General features: G+C 42.5%; 1 pseudogene; it reads right to left on the bottom strand.

Annotated features, from left to right (window-relative positions):
* Window positions 1-13,804: 13,804 nt before the first annotated feature.
* On the bottom strand, window positions 13,805-14,747 carry LOC118986245 (olfactory receptor 8B4-like; annotated as a pseudogene).
* Between the last annotated feature and the right edge of the window lie 4,954 nt (window positions 14,748-19,701).

Here is a 19,701-nt window from a genome sequence, read left to right as displayed (position 1 = left end):
GATGGTTGCTCCCCAGGCAGAGTTTGATGAGAGCAGTTGTGTTGCACCACGTGCCATGGTTGATGGTGTTGTGGTTACAGAAAGACACGCTGACCTTTGCCACTGGGTGGGTCATGACAGCACCAAAATCTCTTCCTACACAAACCAAGTGGTGGCAGGGAACAGACCTGAGAGACAGATTCCATAGTGACATCAAGCCACAGGTATTAAAAGAGTGGTCACTAATAACAAAGGAACAGGAGAAAACTGTCTTGCACTTAAAATTACTCAAGCTGTTCCTATCTGATATAGAGTTCATTATCATTTTAAGTGAAATGATAAAAATATAGAAGATGTCTTTATCATTCACTTTCTTTTAAAATATATAATTTATTTCCTTTTATTTTACAATGACAGTTGATGTATAATATCATGTTAGTTTCAGGTGTGCAACCCCATGATTAGACATTTATACAACTTACAAAGAAATCACCTCAATAAATCTAGTCCCCATCTGGCTCCATACATAGTTACTACAGAATTATTGACTCTATTTCCTGGGCTCTACTTTCCCTCGCCACCACTATTCTGCAACTACCAATTTCTACATCCTAATCCCTACATCTCTTCACCTTTCTCACTCTTCCACACAAACTGTCTAATCTCACAGCCATCAACATGTTTTCTGCATTTATGAGTCTCTTTCTTTTCTGCTTGTTGCTTAATTTGTTTTTTTTTTTAGATTCCACAAAGAAGTGAAATCATCTGGCATTTGTCTTTCTCTGTCTGACTTAATTGCACTCAGAATAACAGCCTCTAGGACCACCCATGTTGTTGTGGTTCAAGATCTCATTCTTTTTGGTGGCTGAGTCATATTCCACTGTATCTCTGCACCCCTTCTTCCTCCACTCATCTATTGATGGACACTCATGTTTCTTCCATATCTTGGCTATTGTAAATAATGCTGCAATGAACATACAAGTTTCTTTGGATAAATATCCAGAAATGGAGTTGCTGCTTCCTTCTTTGTCTCTTGTTATAGCCTTTGTTTTAAAGTCTATTTTTTCTGCAATAAGTCCTGCTACCACAGCTTTTTCTTATTGCTTTGTTTTCATTTTCATGTATGCTATTTTTGCATCCCTTTACTTTCAGTCTGTGTGAGTCTTTGATCTCAAGGTGGCACATGGAAGGGTCTTGTTTTGTTATCCTTAAGCCACTGTATGTCTTTTAATGGCAGCATTTAATCTATCTGCATGAAAAGTAAGTGTGGATAAATATGTATTTATTTCCATTTGATTATTCATATTTCTAACCTTTTTATTCTTTTAAAAGAAGATCTTTTCACATTGCATTTTTTTCTTTTTAAAATTTATTTTTATTTAAGTTTATTGGGGTGACCTTGGCTAATAAAGTGTGTAGGTTTCATGGGTACATTTCCATAACACATCATCTGTATATTGTGTGTTCACCACCCCAAGTCAAGTCTCCTTCCATCACCACTTATCTCATCTCTTTCTCCCCCACTTTTTCACTCTGGTGATAACCCTACTGTTGTCTGCCTATGAGGCTTTTAAATTTTTTTTGCTAATCCCTTAACCTGTTCCCCCGATCCCCTCTGTGTGAGTCTGTTCTCTGCATCCATGATTGTGCTTCTATTTTGTTTTTTAGTTTATTCCATTCATTAGAATCCACAGGTGAGTGAAATCACAGGATATTTGTCTTTCTCTGCCTGGCTGATCGCATTTAACCTAATAGTCTACAGGTCCATCCATGCTCTCCCAAAAGGTAAGATTTCCCTCTTTTGCACAGGCAAGTAGCCTTCCATTGTGTTATTGTACCACGGGTTTATAATGCACTCGTCCACTGATGGACACTTGGGCTGCCTCCATATTTTGGCAATTGTAAATACTGCTGCAATGAACCCCGGGGAGCAGAAAGGCTTTGAATTAGTGTTTTGGTTTTCTTTGGATATATTGCCAGACTTGGAATTGCTGGGTTATGAGGCAGTCTCACCTTTCACTTTTCTGAGACAACTGCATACTGCTTCCCACACTGGCAAGACACAAGTTCACTATATGAATGATTCACACTTTTATTTGCTTATTATTCCATAATTCCATAATGGCTACATTTTAAAAAGAATACGGGAATCAAATTATGCCCAGTAACTGTGAAAAATTTCCTTTAAAACCTGGTGTTGAGTGATGCAATTTTCCCTAAAATTCACCTTCTTAAATACTGCTATGTATTTTCTCATAAAAGTGACATGATATATAGTAGACTTTTTAATGCTATGTTCCTAGTATGGGTGTCTTAGCTGTTTTGGTTTTATTTTTTATAGTGGTAGGATCACTTAACATGAGATTTATCCTCTTAACTATTTGTAAGTGTACAGTACAGTATTGTTAACTTGAGGCTATGCATCACATAGCAGATCTCTAGAAGTTATTCATCTTGCATAACTGAAGCTTCATATGTGTTGAAAAATTAGAGAGGGCACAGCACCTTCAAATTTGGGTCAGACAGAGTGACTCCTTCCACCTGGTGGCCCGATGCCTAGATTTCAGGACAGTAATCAAGTAACATAAACATCAATAAGTGGTTGCCTCTCAAGTGCCCCCCACTGGGGACTTGGCTCACAATCCATGTGTGTACCCTCACTGGGAATCAAACCAGTATCCCTAGGTTCATAGTCTGGTGCTCAAACCACTAAGCCACACCAGCCAGTAAAATGACAAGAAACTGGCACCTTCAACCAGTGAAAATTTTGAAAAAATGAAAACAAAAACTAAGCCAACAACTAGAAGAGGAAGAGAATCAGAGAAATGGACATTACATGGAGAGTTTTCAATAGAAGTGGGGAGAAGCAAAATGAGGGAGGAAGGGCCCAGGGAATACGATTTATAATTGGTAGGCATAAAATAGACAGGGAGAGGTTAAGGATGGTATAGAAAATAGAGAAGTCAAAGAACTTGTATGTACAACTAATAGACATGAGCAAAGCAGGGGGAGGCTGGAGGGTTTCAGCATACATGATGGAGAGGACATCAAGGGGAAAATTGGGAAAACTTCAATAATATAATCAATAAAATATATTCTTTTAAAAAAGAAAGACAAAATCACATAAATAGGAGCTGAATCTCAGGTTCAGGGATGCCCTGAAAATCAGATGTGAAGTCTCCTTGGCACTGATTGGTCAGGTTTTGAAATACAAGTGCATCTGAATAGGGGTGCTACACTACAACACTGGGGTAGAAAGGGAGACATGGGCAAAAATTGCATAAATAACATAAAAAAATAGCCACGAGACTATGAATGCAAAGAAGAAAGAAGCACTGGTTACTCCTCTTAATTTCGGACAGAAAAGGGGAAGGGAAAACAAAGGGAATTCCTAAGGGGAAAAGCAGAATTGCATATATTTAAATGTACAAGATTTTGTAGAGATATTTAAAGATCTAAGAATGATGAGGAATATTTGAGGGAACAAATTCCAAAGAAGATGAAAAGAAGTTGACAGAATTCAACATATTTTCATGCTTACAGAATACTTACTTTTGAATCTGGGAATGATCGATACTTCTCTAAGATGATGAAAAATATGTACAACTGGAAACCAAAAGGCTGCAACTTAATTAGGAAACTCTAGAGTCATACCTAATTAGAACTAGTAACACCAAGATGACTACAGTCTATAGTATTATTGAACAATGTATTAAATGAAGTATTAGAAAATGCAGTTATAGATGCAAATGGAATAAGAGGCATGCAAATTAGAGGGGGAAAGCTAAATTATTTTAAATTATAAAATACTTATTACAGTGGAATTCCGGCCAAGATGGCGGCGTAGGTGGAAACACTGAGCCTCCTCGCACAACCAAGTTGAAAGACAACAAAGTTTTAGTAACAAAAACACGAACAAAACAGAGAAAATTGAACTGTACGGAAGTTCAACAACAAAAAACTGTTCAGCCAGACCGGTAAGAGGGGTGGAGCCAGCGGCTGTTGGAGTGGCGTTGCACAGGAAAACTTGGCCACACTGACCCAGTCAAACAGGCGATGGTTGGCAGACCCCAGGTGTGGTGTGGCAATGGGCAGACTCAGTGAGGGCACAAGGTGGCAGGCTGACCACAGTCACACATTCGCACGCAGACAACCCAGGTGAAGGAGGAAGCAGTGAGACAAACCGGGCAGGCCCCAGCAGTTTTCGGAAAGCAGCAGAGGGAACCACCATTGCCCCTCTTTGACCCCGCACCCACATACACTGTCACAACCCAGCAACTGAGTTGCCTCACCCTGGTGAACACCTAGGGCTCCACCCCTCATTCATAACAGGTGCAAACAAACCAAAACATTATGGGTCAGGAAGAACTCAAAGCCCCAGAGCCAATAACTCTAAGCGACCAAGTAATAGCCAAATTATCAAATGCATAGTTCCAAATACTGGTGATCAGGATGCTCACAGAACTGGTGGATTGTAGTCACAAATTAGAGGAACAGATAAAGGCTAGACTAAGTGAAATGAAGGGAAATGCACAGGAAACCAATAATGATGGAAAGGAAAGTGGAACTCAAATAAGGGAGAGGACTAGAAGAAAGAAAAAAATGACCAAACAGAAAAGAATGAAGAAACAAGAATTCAAAAGAATAAGGAGAGGCTTAGGAACCTCCTGGACACCTCTAAGCATTCCATTATAGGGGCACTAGTAGGGGAAGCGGAAGAGCAATGAGTGGAAAACTTATTTCAACAAAGAATATAGGAGAACTTCCCCAATCTGGCAAAGGAAATAGACTTCCAGGAAATTCAGGAAGCTCAGAGAGTCCCAAGGAAGTTGGAATGAAGAAGGAACACACCAAGGCACATCATAATTACATTACCCAAAATTAAAATGAAGGAGAGGATTCTAGAAGCAGCAAGAGATAAGGGGACAGTCACCTACAAAGGCCTTTCCATCAGACTGTCAGCTGATTTCTCCAGAGACCTTACAGGCAAGAAGAAGCTGAAAAGAAGTATTCCAAGTCATGAAATTTAAAGACCTACATCCAAGATTGCTTTATCCAGCAAAGCTTTCACTTAGAATGGAAGGGCAGATAAAGTGCTTCTCAGATAAGGACAAATTCAAGGAGTTCATCATCACCAAGCCCTTATTCTATGAAATGTTAAAGGGATGTGTCTAAGAAAAAGAAGATAAAAAATACGAACAGTGGAAGGACAGCAAACTCACAGTTATTAACTACCACACCAAAAACAAAAAGCAAACTAAGAGGACAGCTAGATCAGGAACTGAACCATAGGAATGAAGATCACATGGAGGATTAGAAACAGGCTACTGGGAGGAGGAGAATGTGAGAGAAGGTAGAGGGAATAAGTAGCATAGACAGTAGAGAGAAAATAGGCATGGGGGAGTGCAAAAATAGTATGGGAAATATAGAATCTAAAAAACTTGTGACACGTGGACATAAACTAAGAAAGTGGAATGGTGGGGGAGGGGGTGTGCAGGGTGGAGGAGAATGAAGGGGGGATATAAGAAAACTGTAATGGCATAATCAATAAAATATATTTAAAAATAAAATATTTTATTACATATTTGGAAAACCTGAAAGACTACCTGGAAAGAATTCTACAAATAATATTTAGTTTCCCAAGTATAAAATTAGCATAGAATTGATACATACAAATAAATAATAATATGAAAATACGATGAATGAGAAAATTCTTGTTACAGTTGTAAAAATAAAATAAAATTTTCATGCATAAATGTAATAACAATGTGCTCAAATGGGTGAGAAAAATTATAAAATAATCCTAGAAGATACTGAAGTTGACCTGAAAAAAAATGGAGAGGTGTGCCACACTTCAAGATTGGAAATCGCAAGATCCAAAGATGTTAATCCTTCCTCAGTTTACTTATAAATTTAAGATGCAACCAATAAATATGCCTTTAAGTTATTTCCTAGAACTAGACAGATTAATTATAAAGGTGGGGTTAAACATGAATAGCCAGGAAAGCCATTAAAAAAAGAACAACATGTGGTAAGTTACCTTCAAGACATGAAATATTATAAAGCTTCTGTAATCCAAGCAATGTGCTATTGGGTTATGTATAGACCAACAGACCAATAGAACACAATGGGAAACAAGAACACCCCAGGTGCCTAAGAAACTTTGTATAGAATGAAGGCAACCACTCAAACCCATGGGAAAAAGATGGACTTTTTATAAATGGCAATAAAACCACACGGTGGTCTTCTGCAAAAATATATAGTTGGACCCATTCTTCACACCATACACTGGTAAAATTTTTAAAATGACCAGATATTCAAATTAAAAATAAATAAAACCATACAATCAAATTATGATAAAAATGAATGACTTTCTTTAGAACCTAAGAGGAGAGAAAATATTTCTTACTACCATTAAAATACCAGAAACAATAGAAGATTAATACATTTAATCAAAAAAATATATCATAAGAACAGTCAAAAGCCAAATCACAAATTAGAGGAAAACATGCAACTTACATCTAAAACAGCTATTATACCCAATATACAGTCCTCCTAAAAATGGAGAAGGTCAAAATCAAGAAGAAACATGAGAAAAAAGTATGAAGTTATACACTCCGTGGTTGGTGCTCATGCTTCTGCGCCATAGGGAAATGAAACTGTTTTACTCCAACTGGGAATGAAACATCCTGAGCCTCAAGGGCATCAGTAACACGGAGATGTGCTGAGTTCTGCACTTAGAGGCAGCAGGAAAGGAGGGAAAGGGGAGGAGGCTTGGCTCCCCCGCAGCACAGGAGGAGTGTGCGTGTCTGCTGGACAACAAGAAGCGGACCTCACTAGGTCGCATAATGACCACCGTATTCTCCCTGCCTGCCTGGCCACGAGCACTGTGCCAATGACGTGGGCCTGGAGGAAGAATCAGCAGAGAGCACGTGGGACTCATCCCAAGTGGTCTTTATACCCATGACACCGTGCCCTGCCACCCCGCTGCATTTCTGTTATCTCATAAGTGCCCACGGACGGTGGTAGGGGGATGTCTGCCTTTCCAGGGCCTCTGTAACCAGGCCCAGCTTTATAGTGGAAACATGAGAGCCCAGAGGATGAGATGGTCACTGGATTAGTGTGCTTGGAGTGTTGGGACAAAGTGCTGCACAGACTGTGTTGTTTGAACCACAGAAACTTATTTGCTCAGAGGTCTGGAGGCTGTAGGTCCGAGATGAAGTTGTCTGATGGGTTGTTTTCTCCCGGGGCCTCTATCCCTGGCCTGCAGATAACCACCTTCTTTCTGTGTCCTCACATGGTCTTCCCTCTGTGTTCCATGTATGTATCCTGATCTCTTCTTACAAGGACACCAGCCCTATTGGATTAGGTTCCACCCTAAGGACTCATTGAAGGTTATTACATCCTTCAAAGGCCCCGTCTCTAAATACAGTCATGTGGGGTTCCTGTAGTTTTCCACTGACCTTGACCCAGGATGTGGTTACACTGGGAGATGGCCAAACAGGTCCCCTGTAGCCCTGGCACACTCCTCCTTAGCTCCACTGTTGAGCAGAGTTCGATTTCCCATTGGTAAGTGGGGTTAGCACTGTAACCCCCTTCTTCGCTTATTGATTCAGAGTTATGAGGAGCCCCAAATGGCCAAGTGGCAGCCTTGACAATAGAATCATTGTTGTGGTCCCCCATGGAAGCCTTTCTCCCTCTGTGGGTAAGTCCTTCAGGCAGCAGAACACAGAGTTGGTTAGAAATGGGTGTGGTGACACTTCTCTTTCCACCCTTGCTGCCCGGACCCATGCAGCCTGGCTATCAGAACACAGCTCCCCAGACTGGACAATGAATAGAGCTTGTGCAGCCTTCTGGAGAACCTGCCAGCAGCCCCACCACGTAGTGCTCCCTGGCTGGTGCTGTAGCTGAGTCTTCAAAAGGCCATTCTGCTGCGCCATGAAGCCAGTTGGTGGGGGACATGGCAAGACTAGTGGATTCCAGAGCACGGCTCCATTGTTGCGCATCCTCTGCTTCGAGGTGAGCTCCTTGATTAGAAACAGTGCTGTGTGGGGTAGCAGGATGGTGAATAAGGCACCCTGCAAGTCCATGGGTAGTAATTTTGGCAGTAGCATCGTGTGCAGGGAAGGCAAGTCCATATCCAGAGCAAGTGTGTATTCCAGGAAGAGTAAAACACTGCCCTTTCCATTTGGAAGGGCCCCAGTGCAGTCAAGCTGCTGACGGGTGGCTAGACGGCGATCACCCCAGGGAATGATACCACGCTGGGGATGCAGTGTTGGTCTCAGCCGCGGAGCGTGAAGCCAGGTCTGCCCTGGTGAGTGAAGTCCATGTTGCTGAGCCCATGCACGACCTCCATCCCTACCACAGTGACCACTTTGTTCAGGAGCCCACTGGGTAATGGCAGTAAGTTCACGGGGCAGCATAGTGACAATAGTTGATAATAGCATATTGCATATTTGCAAGTAGATCTTGAAAGTTCTCATTATAAGAAAAGCAGTGTAAGAGAATGATTCTGCCCTTGCAGATAGCTTCCCAGGCTCTGATCACAGACACTGGGCTGGATGGGATGCCACTCCCTCTTCCACTGGAGCTAGAGAAGGAAGCTACATAAAGTGGCCGCCAGGTGGCGCGCAAGGCAGCGCGCGGACCGCACAGGGAAGTGCCCAGGTCCCCAGGCCTGCCAGAGACCACAGCTGCGCCCTGGGAGCCTGGCCTTCTCGCAAGCCTGCACTAGAATTAGAGGGTGGGAAAGAAGACAAAGAGGCCGTACGAACTACCCTGCCTGCCTCATCTTACCGGCCATACTGCCAGGCTGCAGCTCCAGGCAGGGTACTTCGAAATATTTGGGGAAGTTTCAACCACTGGGGCATCACACCCACATTTGGGATGGACACTACACAGATTTGTCCATCCCGCCTGCCCTGGTTTCCATCTCTGGAGCCGGACTAGTAAAAATTGGCGGGAGTTTTGTCCTCTGGAGACGCCCTTCCAAGCCGTCCAGCTGGAAGTAGCAGGTCTGGCCTCTGAAATGGAACTTGGAAAAACTCCTTGGAGGCGCCTCTGACAGCCGGAGTACCTGCGGGACAGCGTCCGGGAGCTGGAATCCTCTCCCTTTAATCCTTGACACCCCTGCGTGCTGATGGACCCCCAACCCCAGCGGCCTCATAACCTACCCCAGGAGAGCAGCAGCGATGGAAACCCCTTGACGTTTAAGCTAGGCGAATAGATGATGCGCTGATGCCCAGGCACCACCAGGATGATCCGCTAAGGTCGCTGGCAATAGTAGGACTACATTCCATTTATTGCATATTTCGCTGGAGCTCCGGAGGGAAGACACTACATAAAAGCGGCCGCCAGATGACGCCCGACAACTGGAAGGAAAGTCAACAGGACGCTTCCCAACGCCAAGGCTGGCTAGGGTGTCCTGCAGGCCACACACCGGATCTCCTCTGAGTCCACCTAGAATTGGGTCTCCCTCCCCGGGGTGGGTGGCATGTGGCATTCGCCATGAAGCTCCCAGCCGGTAGGGCGTGACCCTGGCCGTAGAATGGCAGTTTGAAAATGTCTTTAGGTTGCTGACAGGAATGGGATAGAATTGCCCCCACGTGACTCCCAGGCTTTCACTGGCCATTTCTGGCCTCTGGAGAGGACTTGTAACTCCCCTGGACTCCCAGGTCGGGGTCCCCAGAGCTGCTCCCCTGCTCCAGAGTGGACTTCCTCAGTCCTTCAGGGACTTAGAGGGGCAGGGCTGTAAAATTGAGAACTTGAAAGTGCTTAGAAACACTTGACCAAATTTAAAAACAAAATTGATCTTTGACTATACTACAAGCAAAGTCAAATGGCAACACATGGGGAACATTTGAGCAAACACACACCCAATATGATTATTGATTTCAGCATTATTTATTATAATAATAGGAAACTGGAAAAATAGTCATTAAGAGGGACCAGGTTGATTCCAATACATCAGTACAGTGTGATAGTATAAGTTTGTGTTTTGGTTTATTTTTATTTTTACTGGTAAAATGAAATAGATCAATAGGTACTTACTTACATGAAAAGGTATTGATGATGGGCTGTTAAATGAAAAAAGCAAGTTGTAGAACTTCTCTTAAAAATGGAAATATGCACTTTTCTTTTAAAAAATACTTATAAGGAAAGGCAAATGAGTTAGAATAACAATGCAAAACCAGAATAAAACCTCCCCTATTTTAACAGTTATTATGTAGCCAAGAAGGTAAAGACAAGGCAATTGATGGAACAGAGTAGACACCCAAACAAAGAAGCCCAGCTGATTTTTAGCGGGTGTGCAGAACAATTCATAGGAGAAAAGACGGCCTTTCCATTACGTGGGAGTAGGGCCATCAGATATCCACAGGCAAAAAAACAAGAAGCCCTTGATGTAAACACCTACACCTCACAGCTCATGAAAACATTAATGTTAATGTTAAAACATTAACATTAACATGTAGAGATAATACATACATCTACATGTAAAACATTGGGGAAAATTCTGTGAGAAAAACTGGGGCTCTAGGGCCAGGCAAAAGGACTTTAGACTTGACCCCCCCCAATGGGATCTATCTAAAAATAAATAAATAAATTATAATTTACTAAAATTTAAAGCCTAGGCTCAGTGACAAATGAAATGACATAGTGCACACTGGACGGAAATGTTTGCAAACCACATATGCAGTCAGGGGACAGTGTCCGAACAGGCAAAATGCAGCAGTGAAAACAAGCAACCCTATTACAGACAGGCAACAGACATGAACAGGTGTTTCACTGAGGAGGATATACAGATGGCAGAGAGGCAGATGGGAAAGTTAGAAGCATAGAGAGATAGTCTGACCCACTTATCAGAATCCCTTAAAATTTGTGTGAGGACAGTCCTACGTGCTGGTGAGGATGTGGAGAAACCAGTCACTCACACGTTGGTGGGGGTGATGTAAAGTGGCATAGCTACTCTGGAAAACAGCCTGGCATTAGAAAGAAGAAAGAAAGCGGACAAGAACAAAAGCATGCCGTGGCTTGCTTGCTTGCACATCCCAGCAGTGCAACCCCCGGGGCCCTTATCCCAGAGAAATGAAACCTGTGCCCTAAAGGGTTGACTCAGCAGGTCTGGGATGCTCAGTGCTTGTACATTACAAAGGGAAGTCTGACTGGCTTGGCTCCAGGAGGAAACCTCCAAGCCCATGGAATGTCCTGCCTGGTAAGTGCCTTAGGTTAGCCAGGCCTTAGGTAGTTCAGGCCAACAACATGATATATAGTGGGGTGGGTGGGGGCCTGCGGGCCATGTGGTGGTGTCGGTTTGATCTCCAGGAAGTCAGCTCAGTGGAGTCTTGCGAGCCCCCCCCCAGGGAGTTCAGCATCACACTCAGGAGGACCCCCTCAGAGCCAGGCACCATTTATGTTCACTCGAAGAGTCTCCAGCACAACAAGTTCGTAGCAGCTCTGTTTTTCTCAGCTCAAAACTGGGGAAAAAACAAAAGCAAAGTGATTTAAGGGGTGAGGGGGGTGTTGTTTGTCTTGGAAAAGGAGAGAAGTGTTTGGAGGTACCTGCCAGAGAGAGGGCAATGAACAGTCCTGGGCAGTGGACCATCTGTGGCATGGGGAGGCGAGGGGTGAGAAAATGCTTCCGAAGCAGGGAGCGGGGACCCTCGGTGAACAGTGGCACTGTCTTTTTGGGTGTCTGTGCGGTGCTCGGCCAAGGTGAGCAAAAAGGAGACCAAGACTTCAGAGCTGGACCCTTTGTGCTGTGTCAGGTCTGCGAGGCATCCAGGTCAGACAAGAAAACCAGTGAGGTGGGTGGAGGTCTAATTCCAGATGGAGAAGAAATCTGGGGCATTGTAAGCATTGTGTTCATCGTGAACACCATGGAGATTGATGAAGACTAACTGGAACTTTAAGAAAACTTAACCAGTGGGGAGAGTATGTGGGAGGCTGTGGGACTTTAATGGAGGCTCTTGCACTCTGCCTAATTGTGAAAACGTTACATCCAAGAACCAAACAGGAAGAACTGTTCCTAATAAAGCTCGATGGTTCTAAGTCACCTTGCCTCAGCTCCCATTTTCTCCCATGTAAGCACCCCTTCATCTTGGCACCCAGGCAACAATGTACATGTGGCTTGCCATGTCTGCATGGTCTGGGTTGCAGCCCTTTCTTTTTCCCATGTAGGTCTTTTTGGTGATGAAACCCCATCCTTCCAGTAGCCTTGGAACCCTTGAACTGCCCTTCTCGTCAGTATGACGTTGCTCCTTCCATGTGTGTGTCAGTAAGTCGGTAAGTGTGAGGAAGCCCTTACTTCCACTTGCTGCCTTGTTTCTGGTACCGAGACACACTTGAAAACTATCTGATTTTAAGGAAGAGTTGGAGAAATACAAGCAAAGCAAAATGTATAAACTCAGTACTTTATACAACTCTCCCCATATCCAAAAAAAAGTATGAATACTCTTGAGAGAGGGTTTCCTCGAGGACAACCCACGTTCTAGCCTCTGCTCAGAGTAGCGTCCCCTTCTTCTGACCACACAAGTCTTCACCCTGCTCCTCTCCACATGGGTTGGTCTGGTCTCAGGTCCACCTTCCTGCCTATGCAAAGGAGAGTTTATGGGGACACATCCCTCAAAATCGGAGCTATTCCATACAGAAGGCCAGCACCTTCAGCAGAGCAGTTTGGAGTAATCTTTGGCACTCACAATCTGGGTCCCTTACAAGTCTCCCTTGCCAGTGGGGAGTGCAATATGATTCCCCTTTCTCCCCAATTCTGCTAACTGTAACACGTGCGCTTAGAGACAGTGAAGTCTAAATCTACTGCAAAGAATAGAAGGATTTCCCCGTATGTTCTATAGCGTACCTTCAAGGCAGAACACAGGTAGCAGGTGACATACTCATGAATGTCCATGGAGCTTTGCTTTTGTTCTTCTTTTGCTTTCAGCCTTAGTATCCAGAGCCCCCAACCTGACTCAATTACAAGGCTGCTTACCCATGATTACTATCCCAAGGCAAAAGAGTTCTAAAATTGGAAATGAGATATTTTAGCTTCAATTTATCTTTACATTTCAGAACAGGACCCTGGCCAGGTGGCTCAGTTGGTTGAAGCATCATCCCGTGCACCAAAAGGTTGCAGGGCACGTACCTATGTTATGGGTCTGATACCCAATGGGGGCAAGTACAGGAGGCCACTGGTCAATGTTTCCCTCTCACATCAGTGTTTCTCTCTCTTTCGCTCTGTTTCTGTCTGTCTGTCTGTCTTTCTGTTTCTCTCCCCATCCTCTACCTCTAAAATTAAAAAAAAAATTCCAGACCACATAAGGGGCTCTTGGGTGAAGCCTTCTCTTTTGTGTATATTTACGTGGATGAAGGAGATGATTTATGATCCTTCCAATCTCTCTGGGGACTGGGAGACGATCTTACCTATGGCCCAAGGCTGCTCCCATAACTGAAGAAAACCACATTCACTCTCATGGACCTTCATATCACCACTTTCCCCAGCTCCCAGCCAGAAATGTCAGCTGGACGAGCCCATTTAGCCTACCAAGAAAAGGATGGAAGGCATGGGGCCTCGTCTTACTCATGTCTTGGGCCCATATTGGAGTCAAGTAAATAATAGCTACTTAATCAATGCTAAATTGCATGCAATGACCCATTTATATAGTACAAAATATATACTATTATACATATATGCTCAAGAAGAGTATAAACAAGAGATTTCCAATTTTTAAAGTGGAGAGAAGACCCTACTAGAGAGAAAAATGAAAATTCCCCCATCTGTAGATAAGAAGATATGATGATGCTTCCCAGTCATTAACTGGTACAAACAGAACCCTCAGAAAAGCACTCTTTTCAGGGTTTTACCCAGGGCAAGTTTAACGTCCTTATTCCTCAAACTGTAGATCAAAGGGATGAGCATGGGAATCAAATTGGTGTAGAAGACGGAAACATACTTGCTCTGGTACACAGGCCCAGGGAGAGAGGTTGTTAAATAGGTAAATGCCCCTGACTGAGAAAACAGAGCCACAGCAAGGACATGGGAGCTGCATATGCTAAAGGCTTTGGCGCTTCCATCAGAGGAAGGGATGCGGAGGATACTGTGGAGAGTCAAAGCATAAGAGATGAAGATGCTGCTGCTAGAGGTTGTGATGACCGCTCCAACAACAAGGAAAAACACCAGCCGGTTGGCCCAGGTGCTACTGCAGGAGAGCTGCAGGAGGGGGAGCACTTCGCACAGGTCATGGTCGATGACACTGGAGTCTCAGAAGCTCAGTCTCAGCATGCTTCCAGTGGTGGGCCATAGCCCCCAGGAACCCTGCCATGTAGGAACTGAACATCAGCAGAGCACAAACCTGGGGGGGACATGGTGACTGTGTACAGCAGAGGCTTGCAGATAGCCACATAGCAGTCATAGGCCATTGCTACCAGCACGTAGCACTCAGAATTGACAAAAAAAAAAAAAAACCAGAAGAAAAATAGATGAGTCATGCACCCAACAAAAGAGATGACATTTTCAGACACAAAATCATTCAGCATTTTGGGGGTAAGACAGAAGAGTAACACAGATCTATAAAAGACAAGTTGAAAAGGAAAAAGTACATTGGAGTGTGGAAACTAGAATTCAGACCAATCAGGGTGATCAAGCCCAAGTTGCCCACCACGGTAAACACATAGATCCCTAAGAACAGGAGGAGCAGGAGGACACAGAGCTCTGACTGTTCTGAGAATCCCACAAAAGTAACTTCAGTCACTGAGGAGCTGTTTCTCAGAGTCATTCTTTTCTGAAGGGTTCCCTGCAGAAACGAGGGAAACATGCGTCGACTGATGATCAGCAGAAGCATGGATGGTAAGACAGATGAGATGGAGCTGGCTGTTCTCCCTTGCACCTTGCCTCCTACAACTGTGAAAGGAGCTCACAATGGTTCTCGCCTGTTTGTTGAGGTGCTCAGTTGTTTTGCTTTATTTTTTATTTAATCCTTATTCATCTACAGCTTTCTGTTTTATATTCCCTGCCATGCCCACCCCAGTGCTCCCCACCTCCCTGACATTTCTGCCCCCCACCTTAATTACTGTCCATGTGTCCTTTATACTTATTCATGTGAGTCCCTCCCCCTTTCCCCTGTGATTCTCTCCCCTCTCCCCTCTGGACCCTTTCAGCCTGTTCTGTATTTCAGTGTCATTGGTCATATTTTGCTTGCTTGTTTGTTTTGTTGTTAGATTCCTGTTAAAGGTGAGATCATATGGTATTTGTCTTTCACCGCCTGGCTTATTTTGCTCAGCATAATGCTCTCCAGTTCCATCCATGATGTTGCAAAAGGTAGGAGCTCCTTCTTCCTTTCTGCAGCATAGAATTCCATGGTGGAAACGTACCATAGATTTGGGATCCAGTCATTTACCGATGGGCATCTAGGTTGCTTCCAACTCTTGGCTATCGTAAATTGTGCTCCTATGAACATTGGGGTGCATAGGTTCTTTTGGATTGGTGTTTCAGGGTTCTTAGGATATACTCCCAAGAGTGGAATTGCTGGGTGAAAAGGCACGTTCATTGTTAGTTTTCTTAGAAAATTCAATACTTTTTTCCATAGTAGTTGTACCAGTCTGCAATCCCACCAACAGTGAACTAGGGTCCCATTTTCCCCACAACCTCTTCAGCACTTGTTGTTTGTTTCTTTGTTTATGATAGCCATTCTCACTGGTGTAAAGTGGTATCTCACTGTGGTTTTAATTTGCATCTCTCTTATAGCTAGCAATATCGAGCATCTTTTCATGTGTCTCTGGATCCTCTGTATGTCCTTCTTGGAGAAATGTCTGTTGAAGTCCTTTGCCCATTTTTTAATTGGGTTGCTTGTCTTCTTTGAGTGGAGTCGAGTGAGTTCTTTGTATATTTTGGAGATTAAACCTCTGTCTGAGGTATTGGCAAATATGTTTTCCCCAACTGTTGCTTCTCTTTTTATCTTGATACTGTTTTCCTTAGCCATGCAGAAGCTTTTAATTTTGATGAGAACCCATTTGTTTATTCTTTCCTTTATGTCCCTTGCTCTAGGGGATGTAACAGTAAAAATCCTGCTGCATGGAATATCTGAGATTTTCCTGCCAATGTTCTCTTCTACGGCTTTAATGGTTTCACGGCTTATATTTAAGTCTTTTATCCACCTTGAATTTATTTTGATGTATGGTGTAAGTTGGTGCTCGAGTTTCATTTTTTGCATGTAGCTGTCCAGTTCTCCCAACGCCATGTGTTGAAGAGGATATCGTTACTCTATTTTATGCCTTCTTTGTCGAATATTAATTGAGTGTAGAGAGTTAGGTTTATTTCTGGGCTCTCTGTTCTATTCCATTCGCCTATGTGCCTGTTTTTATGCCAGTACCAGGTTGTTTTGATTACAGTGGCCTTGTAATACAGTTTGATATCAGGTACTGTGATCCCTCCTGCTTTTTCTTCTTTCTGAAAATTGCAGCTGCTCTTCGGGGTTTTTGTGGTTCCATACAAATTTTTGAAGTGTTTCTTGTATGTCTGTGAAATATGCCATTGGTACTTTAATAGGTATTGCATTGAATCTGTAAATTGCTTTGGGTAGTATGGACATTTTGATGATATTAATTCTTCCAATCCATGAACACGGTATATGTTTCCATTTGTTTGTGTCTTCCTTGATTTCTTTCTTCAGTGTTGTGTAGTTTTCTGGATACAGGTCTTTAACCTCCTTGGTTAGGTTTATTCCCAGATATTTTATGTTTCTTTTTGCTATATCAAATGAGATTTTGTTCCTGATTTCTGCTTCTGCTGTTTCATTGTTGGTATACAGAAATGCCTTTGATTTCTGGATATTGACTTTGTATCCCGCTTTTTGCCAAATTCATTTATTAGTTGAAGCAGTTTTGGGGTAGAGGTATAGGTTTTTCCAGGTACACTATCATGTCATCTGCAAACAACGCCAGTTTTATTTCCTCCTTTCTGATTTGGTTGCCTTTTATTTCTTTTTCTTGTAAAATTGCTGTGGCTAGAACTTCTAATACTATATTGAATAGAAGTGGTGAAAGTGGGCAACCTTGTCTTGTTCCTGATCTTAGTTGAAAAGCTTTCAGTTTTTGCCCATTGAGTATGTTGTTGGTTGTAGGTCTTTCATATATGGTCTTTATTATATTGAAGAATGCTCCCTCTATTCCCATTTATCTGCGTACCCTTATCATAAATGGGTGTTGTACTTTATCAAAAGCTTTTTCTGCATCTATTGATATGATCATGTGGTTTTTGTCTTTGCTTTTGTTCATGTGGTGTATTACATTTACCTATTTACGAACATTGAACCATCCTTGCATCCCTGGGATGAATCCCAGTTGATCGTGGTGTATGATCTTTTTGATGTATTGTTGGATGCGATTTGCCAATATTTTATTGAGGACTTTAGTATGTATGTTCATCAGCGATATTGGCCTCAAGTTTTCTTTCTTTCTTGTGTCTCTATCTGGCTTTGGAATTAGGATGATGCTGGCTCCATAAAAAGAATCGGGGAGTTTTCCTTCCTTTTGGATGTTTTGGAATAGTCTGTGAAGAATAGGTGTTAGCTCTACTTTAAAAGCTATGTAGAATTCTCCTGTGAAATCATTTGGTCCAGGGCTTTTGTGTGATGGGAGTTTTTTGATTACCTCTTCAATTTCATCTGCTGTTATTGGCCTGTTCAGGTTTTCTGCTTGTTTTGCATTGAGTTTTGGAAGATTATATTTTTCTGGAAATGTGTCCATTTCACCTAGGTTTTCAAATTTCTTGGCATACAGTTCTGCATAGTAATTTCTTACACTCCCTTCTATTTCTTTGGGATCAGTTGTAATCTCTCCTCTTTCATTTCTGATTGTGTTTGTTTGGGTCCTCTGTCTTCTTTCCTTGATGAGCCTACTTAAAGGTCTGTCTATTTTGTTTATCTTTTCAAAAAAGCAACTCCTAGATTCATTGATCCTTAGAATTGTGCTCGATAGCCAAGAGTTGGAAGCAACCTAGATGCTTCCATCGGTCAATGACTTCATCAAAAAACTATGGTACATTTACACAGTGGAATTCTACGCTGCAGAAAGGAAGAAGGAACCTTTTGCAACATCATGGATGGAACTGGAAAGCATTATGGTGAGCAAATTAGGCCAGGCGGAGAAAGACAAATACCATATGATATCACCGTTAACAGGGATATAAACAAAACAAAAAAGCAAGCAAAATATGACCAATGACACTCAATTACAGAACAGGCTGACAGGGTCCAGAGGGGATAGGGGAGAGAATCATAGGGGAAAAGGGGATGGACTCACATGAACAATGATAAAGGACACATGGACAATAACTAAGGGTGTGGGGTGGAAATGGGAGGGAGGCACGGAGCGTGGGGTGGGGGACAGGCAGGGTTGGGAATATAAGACAGAAAGCTGTATTTGAACAAGAATTAAATAAAAAATTTAAAAAAAAATTAATTGTGCTTTTCGTCTCTATGTCATTTAGTTCTGCTCTGATCTTGGTTATTTCCTTCCTTCTACTTGCTCTGGGCTGTCTTTGTTGTTGTTCCTCAAGTTCTTGGAGGTGTTGAGTTAGGTTGTTTGTTTGAAATGTTTCTATCTTCTTTAGGTAAGCCTGTATTGCTATGATCTTCCCTCTCAGGACTGCCTTCACTGTGTCCCATAAGTTTTGGGTTGTTGTGAGTTCATTTTCATCAGTTTCCAGAAGCTTTTTGATTTCTTCCCCAATTTCAGTCTTGACCCATTCATTGTTTAATAGCATACCATTCAGTCTCCATGCTTTTGGGTGTTTTGGTTTTTTTCCTGTGGGATTGGTTTCCAATTTCAGTCCCTTGTGATCAGAGAAAACACTTGGTATGATTTCTATCTTACTGAATTTTTTGAGACTCGTTTTGTGTGCTATCATGTGGTCTATCTTTGAAAATGTTCCATGTGCATTTGAAAAGATTGTGTATTGAGCTTCTTTGGGATGGAGGGCTCTATATATATCAATTAGGTCCATTTCATCTAGAGTGTCATTTAATGCTGCAATATCTTTGTTGATATTTTGTTTGGAAGATCTGTCCATTTTTGACAGTGGGGTGTTAAAATCCCCTACTATAGTTGTGTTGCTGTCAATATCTTTCTTGAGGTCCTCTAGGATTTTCTTTATATATTTGGGTGCTCCTATGTTGGGTGCATATATATTTATGATGTTAATGTCTTCTTGGTGGATTCTTCCCTTGAGCAATATGAAGTGACCTTCTGAGTCTCTCTTTATGGCCCGTTTTTTGAAGTCTATTTTGTCTGACATGAGGATTGCTACTCTGGCTTTTTTCTCTTGTCCACTTTCCTGGAACATTTGTTTCCATCCTTTGACTTTTAGTCTGTGATGGTCTTTTGACCTGAGGTCGGTCTCTTGTAGGCAGCATATGTGTGGGTCATGCTTTCTTAACCATTCAGCTATTCTATGTCTTACAATTGGTGCATTAAACCATTTATATTTAAGGTTATTATTGAAAGGTACTTATTCATTGCCATTTGTGTTCCTGTGTTCCTCTCAGTCTCTGTCTTTTCCTTACTTTCCTTAAAGCAGCCCTTTTAGTAATTCTTGTAGAGCTGGTTTGGTGGAGGCGTATTCTTTTAGACTTCCTTTTGTCTTCGAAGCTCTTTATTTGGCCTTTTATCTTGTTTGAGAGCCTTGCTGGCTAAAGTAGCCTTGGTTGTAGGCCTCTGTTTCTCATTACTTGGAAT

This window comes from Sturnira hondurensis, unplaced genomic scaffold (genome assembly GCF_014824575.4).
Source record: "Sturnira hondurensis isolate 20B ecotype Veracruz unplaced genomic scaffold, ASM1482457v3 Scaffold0004207, whole genome shotgun sequence".
Taxonomy (NCBI): domain Eukaryota; kingdom Metazoa; phylum Chordata; class Mammalia; order Chiroptera; family Phyllostomidae; genus Sturnira; species Sturnira hondurensis.
The sequence above is the reverse complement of the archived record's forward strand: the minus strand, read 5'-3'. Positions and strand labels throughout refer to the sequence as shown.